This window comes from Octodon degus, unplaced genomic scaffold (genome assembly GCF_000260255.1).
Source record: "Octodon degus isolate 3935 unplaced genomic scaffold, OctDeg1.0 scaffold00155, whole genome shotgun sequence".
NCBI lineage: Eukaryota > Metazoa > Chordata > Mammalia > Rodentia > Octodontidae > Octodon > Octodon degus.
The window spans coordinates 2,755,618-2,762,407 of NW_004524731.1; positions in this window are offsets into that span (position 1 = coordinate 2,755,618).

Here is a 6,790-nt window from a genome sequence, read left to right on the forward strand (position 1 = left end):
GCATTCCTCCTAGTGTTTTGTCTTCTGAGCTCTGACTTGAATTATGTCAGGGTCTGCTGATCGCGTGCGAAGGTCGGTCTAGCCTGCACCTCCAAACTCGTCCTGAAGAATAGTTCTGTGGCTTCTAAGTCACACGATCAGCCTCCGTCCCAGCAAAACCCAACTCTCAGCACTGCTTTCCATGTCAGTTAGCTTTTCTACTGCTGAACGTAATGCTCAGCACTCAGGACACAGAGCTGCAGCCGCTCAGCTGGACTCACGATGGAGGGTGCCAGCCAGCCAGCTCAAGGGCCGAAGCCGCACGGACCAAGGGCCCTGAGGAAGAAGACATTTGCTTCTGGGCAGCCGTGCAGCAGAGCAGGGCACAGCTCCCGCTGGGGAAATGGCTAGGACCACAGGTATTGCCCGAAACCTTGCCCTCACAGCCCACTACTGTGGCTAAGACCTGGAATGCACGCCCAAAATGTTGTGTTCAGGTGAGTGACATCTGGAAAGTGATTAGATGGGGTGGCGGTCATCGCTGGAGGAGCCGTGAACTATTAGAAGCGGGGCCTCTCTGCATCTCTGCTGGAGGCATGGGGGCCTGGCAGGAGCGGCCTCATCTGCTCCCTGGCAGCTCTGCTTTCCAGCTGCAGGGGCTGGTGGCTCCCTCTGCCATCCCTCCCACCGTGCTGCTTCTGTCTCACAGTCAGTCAGTGTTGGGCTGAAACTGTGAACCACAGCAAACCTCGCTGCCTCACAGCTGTGGGTGCCCAGGATGGTGATGAGAAAGAGACTAGGACACCACGGAGAAGTGCAGGGCAGTGCGCTGGAACGCAGGGCCAGGTGGATCCCTGCGCCAAGCAAGGTGGCATTCCAGCCCCCCAGCTGTTATCCTGCCCTCAGTAACGCTCCCGATCCTGCTAGCATCCAGTGCCCCTGCTGTATGCCTTTCTGCCTGATTATTTAAGCTTTCCCCAATGAGGGAGAGGGAGAACATGTCGTTTTACCGCTTTTGTGCTTGGCCTATTTCACTGACCATAATGTCTCCCCGTTCCAATCACCTGGGCAGGATTTCACCCTTTTATGGCTGGAGAACATTCCCTTGAGTACACACACACCACACTGCCACCCACTCTTCTACAGATGGATGCTGGTTGGCTCCATTGCTCATGACGAGTGCAGCAATAAACACGTCAGTTTAGGTATTGCTTTGATAACCTGGTGTCATTTCAATGGGAAAAATGCCCAGCAGTCAGACAGGTGGTGGGACTGCCAGACCATTTCTAGGTTTCTGAGCAAGCTGCACACTGCTTCCCATTGTGCATGCACTCATTTGCCTCCCCGTGAGAGTGGTGCGGGTCCTGCTCACTCTGCAGCCTTGCCAGCATTCATTGTGTGTTTTTCTTGATGCCTATTCTTAATGAGGTCAGATGGTAGTTCCGATTTGCATTCTCCTGACGTTCACCATCTTTTTATACACTGGTGAGCCATTACTACTGACGAATTTTTTGGTCAGATTCTTAGCTAATGAATTTTATTTCTTGCTTTAATTTTTACTTTACTTAGCACAAGTTTGTGGCACATGACTGTGTTTGTCATGGCAACTAGGATCACGCACTTAACGGCTCCATCCTCCTCACTCGCTTTTCTCCTCCTCTGTCTCTTGATCCCGTTCCCTTTTGCATCTCTCTCTCCCAGACTCTGGCAGAAGAAAGCACCAAGGTGGTGCTATGATCAGAGCTGAGGCTGTTGCATGAGCTTCCGTTCATCCAGAGAGTGAGGGTTAAATTCTGTCCCCAAACAGAGGACCCTAGCTCCTGTTCCTCACCACTTCCCTTCAGAGGGGGTTCAGCGACTCCCCTCTGACAGAGCACAACACAGGCAGCCTTCCCCATTAAATAGCACATGTCCTCCAAATATAAACTCAGCTGACTGAAGTGAAGCTAGGTCCAAGCTGAAAAAATATTCTTAACAAATTGTGCCAAACAGAAGTTTGTCTGAGAATTCTTTCGGTAGCCATTCTCCACCGCTTTATTCTCTCTGCCTGGAACACTCTTTCATCATCTGAGCCCATATGTGGCGCCCCACTTCCTGCAGGCTCAGGCCAGGTCTTGTACATCAGAGGACCTTTGGTGGAGGCCCAGGAGGGAGCGGGTGGGATGGAAAGGGCTTGCTAGATTTGTTTCCATCTTTTTCTCAAGATCCAAGGCTCATTACTGAGTCTCTCAGAATCCAGGCTTCTACTTGGGCACAAATGCCACTCAGTGAGGTTTGGGCTTAGTGCGAAGCCCCACCTTTTCTGTCCTGGAAGAGTTGTGCTTCATCCTTTGTATCTCGGCTTCATCCTTTGTATCTCGGCCTGAACTGCAGAATCTTATACACTGCAGATTGCAGATCTGTGGGAATTAGACAACTTGCTGTGTGTGTGTGTGTGTGTGTGTGTGTGTGTGTGTGTGTGTACATTGAACACAGGGCCTCTGCACTGAGCTACAAACCCAACTTTTAGATTTTGAGGCTATGTCTAAGTTGGTAAGTTAAAATAAATAAACAAACAAATAAGAATATTTATTTTTGAGTTGCCAGACTGGGATCCAATTTGTGATTTTTTTTTTTTTCTGAGTCTCTCAGAATGCTGGGATTAGAGGGGTAGGCTACCAGTTGGAGCACAGAACTTGTTTCTTTAAGATTTTCCAATAGATTTTGCATATACAATTTCAGGCAATGGATTAAAGGATTTCCTTTCAATTGGGAGTAGAAAACAATCCTTAAAACATTAAATTCAGAGATAAGGCTTAAAAGAACAGAGAAAAGAGGAGGTGATCTCTCATTCCTTTTCAAATTCAAATTCAACATTTTCTACATTTTGTCTTAATGAATTCTTCCAGCAATCATGTAAGTTAAAAAATAAATATTCTCTCCAGGATTAGGCAATCAGCTTTTGCACTTAGGTAGGTGCGCTAGGCCACCTGGCTAGGAAACCAAAGAACTAACACGCTAATGCAGGTGAGTGAGAATCTGCATTGTGTACAGACAGCAATTGTCCATATCATGGGATTCAGGCAGGAACAGGTGGGTAGATAACTGGTGGAGGATGCAGAGCAGATGTGGTGGACTCAAAGCTTCAGGGACTGATCCTGTACTCCAATGAGCTCCCCTGCTATCAGCTCCACACCTCGTCCAGGACACTGTGCACACACAAAGGGCCTGGCTGTCCCAGAGAAGGTCATGTGCAGTCCTGCTACAGGACTTGCCAATCAGCATCTTCTGTGCAGGGTACTCAGATTCCTGGGGAGCCAGAGCCTCAGAGGGCAAGGAGACAGGTGACACCTCAGACACAGAATCCAGAGATCAGAAGCCTTGAACGTGTGGATGCAGGCAGCTGTGTGGTTTCTCTAACTTGATGGTCAATTAAGAGTGAAGTCAGCAAGGAAAGAGGAAAATAGCTACCCGGGAGAGGAGGAAAATCAGAAGCAGAGGATCACCAGGGTCTCAGGAGGCCCCAGGGTCTTTGCTAGACCTTCTGTGTACTCTGGCACCAGTCTTCCAGGCACAAGGCCAAGGACCCTGCCCTGAGAATCTACGTACACACAGTCCAGAGCAGAAGCTGGACAAGGCCCAGCCCTGCCCTTCTGCTGCCACCCAGGCCCTTGCAGCCCCTCCGAGTAACACACTCACACTGCCTGGGAGGAGAAAAGGAACATTAGTCATTATGATTACTGCACAGTGTGCACATCTTTTATGAAGGAAAGGTGTGGAGTTCGAGGCCTCTGTTCAAATGTACCCACAGACCAATGCAATGATTAGTGCTCTGAGGAGATGGGGTGTGTGTGTGTACACAAGTGCATGGATGTTGACCATTTCTTTGACAAACATGTTTTAAACATAATTTTTAGCAGGCAAAATTGAGGGACAGGAAAGAAGAGAATCCTAGAACTTGAGCTGCAACGTCAGCACTAGCTGGATTTTGTTTCACAGCTGAGAGACCTGAGTCACGAGGTGATGCCCTGAGTTTTCCAGCAGCAAGAGGGCAGGCGCGAACATCCTGAGGCCCCGGCTGCTGGCGGATGGTGGAGGTGGGCCTGCCACCACTAGTGCTGCAGTCACTGGGGCTGCATAAGCACTCGCGTGGCTTTACGGGACAGTGGGGACGGGGGTCTCACAGTGCAGCACTGAGCCCCGCGCAGCACCTGTGCCTGGGTGTGGAGCTCTGCAGGAGCAGCTCGTCTGGGCCGGAGCTCTGTAAACTCCCCTGTCACCCAGCTTGGGAAGGAGCCAGATCTGAAGCCGCCTTCTGAGCTGATCTTGCAAGTCCTACCAGAGAGGACCTGCAGCTCCCACACTGACTTCTGCTGGATTCACCTTGTGACAGACAATCAGGGAAGTGTTCAGGGAGCGCATCTCTTCTGCCTCCCAAAATCCAGCTTGCCACTCCTCAAATATGGATCAGAGCAGATGGAAACGCCTTTCCCCAAGTGGGCTTCCTGTTTTCTTCTTTTCTCCTCCAGAGATGGCACAGAAGACAGCAATGTATCTGAGGTTTCTCCCACTGCTGGACTTTACATCTATTTTGCTTGATTTTTCCAACTCCTCCATGAAAAAAAAAGACCTCATCTACATTGTAGACAAGGAAGCACTTAGTCTAAGCAGTTATTTTCTACTTTTTAAAAAGTCCTTTCACCTAGAAAATGACAAGAATGGTGTTCAAAGCATGTCTTTTGGCCTCCAAAATTAGAAACGTAGATTTCAGAGCTCCACATCCCAGATGTGCTGTGTGAGACACCCAGGGGTGGGGCCAGGACTTGTGCTTTAAGGGATCAGCCCAGGTCCCAGTGTCACGTGGTGTTCCCTCTACACTGCCCAAACGTGGCAGGAGAGAGCCCACACTTTTCTCAGTCTCCCCAAAGAGTAGCCCATGCATTCAGCTGTGTCCTGACTTGAACCTCAATTTGTCATGTTACTTTCCTACACCTGAAAGCAGTGTGTGTGTGTGTGTGTGTGTGTGTGTGTGTGTGTGTGTGTGTGTGTTTAAAGTGCTACCTTTTGGGACTGGCGAGATAGCTCAGTGGACTAAGTGCCTGCCCAAGCAAGTGCAGGGAGTGGGTTTGATCCCTGGCGTCACATGCCACGCTGCCCCAAACCCTGGGTGCACTGCGCTGGCCAGAATTCAGGTGTAGTGGCACATACTCATAATCCCAGCACTGGGGAGGCTGAAAGCAGGAGGATCACTGAGTCTGAGTTGCATAGTGAGACCCTACACCAACCAAATACATTAAGAGAAAGAAAGAAAGAAAGAAAGAAAGAAAGAAAGAAAGAAAGAAAGAAAGAAAAAAAGAAAGAAAGAAAGAAAGAAAGAAAGAAAGAAAGAAAGAAAGAGGTACTTTGAAAAAAAAATAAGGCAAATATTTAGCATTCACTTCTACAACCAGCCAAGGTACATAGTTTAAAAATAAAAATTAAAAAAAAAAAAAACTTAGATTTTCAGGAACAAAGCTTTGCAGCTGTTCCTGTTCTCCCTCTGGCTTCCCAGGGATGGCTGAGGCCCTGGTCTGTCATGGAGAGTGAGCAGGTGTTCTGTGGTCACTGTGAGTGCTCTGTACTTGTCTATATCTTATGTGCCAACCACAGGAGCATGGAAGCCAGTGCAGGTGAGAGCCCTGGATGCCTGGTGTACGTGCCCTCCCATCTGTCGGGGAGAGGCACCGAGGGCCGATTGTGCATGTGGATGCAGCCCAAGCCCTGAGCATCTCACCTTCTGAGCTGTGAGGAGGTCAGACCTCTTGTAAACCACTTGAGCTCTCAATCCCAGCGTTTTGTCATCACTGCGACTCTGGACGGAGGATGACATGGCAGCCCTGGTGTCAGTGGGGTTCCCCGTTCAGCCTTTGCAAAGAGCTCCCAGTCACTAACCTTCCACTCTCATCCGCTCAGCCCCCTCACTCTGCCTGCTTCTGCGAGGCAGCGCTGCATCTGGAGCGGTGCGGTCATGCAGGCCTGCGCGGTGCCCTCTGGGCTGGGAAGGCTTTCTCACAGCTATTTCTCTTTCTGCTTTTCCACGCATGGCATTACACAAGCCAAACAATGTTGCGCATCACAACAACATAGAAGATTCCCCAAGATTTTCACACATGTACAGCTTTGCAAGTTAATTAGCATTCTCATTTGTGCGTGAGTCTATATTTATCTCATGTCGTGTTCTTATTTTCTGACCCTTATCCAATTATTTAATTTATGCTCTCACTTGCAGATGCTTGATTGTTATCTCTGTAACTGAGTCTTCATTTAATGGCTACCAGATCAGGAGGAGTCTTTGTGCTTCCGGGTTCCCCAGAGCTGCTTTGTTAGAACACTGTGTGCTGAATCCCATGCTGGTCCTGGCTGCCACAGTGCGCACCACAGCTCTGCTTGGCCTGGAAGCCAGGGAGAGCAGTGTACCTCGATTAGGAATGGAGTTCAGCCCTAAATATATCCAACCAGAAGAACCAAGCTCTAGCATTCTTCAGAAGAGTAGGGTGACTGCTGCTATCCTCATTGCCGGCACAAAATGACTGACTCCAGAAGCAAAGGGGAGAAGACTTACCTCAGCTCACAGTTTGTAGACATTTCTGTCCATGTTCAGCTGGTTCCCTGGCCAGTGGCACAGCCAAGGAGCATCAGAGTGGAGAAACAGTCTATGGTAAGGCAAGCAGCAGGCAGCAAGCAGCAAGCAGCAGGCAGTAGCCCACCTTTCCCTTAATCACATCCAGGCTACAAGCCTTTGGGTGTACCAATGTCCTGGATGGGGCTTCCATCTTCAGTAAATTGATTCAGC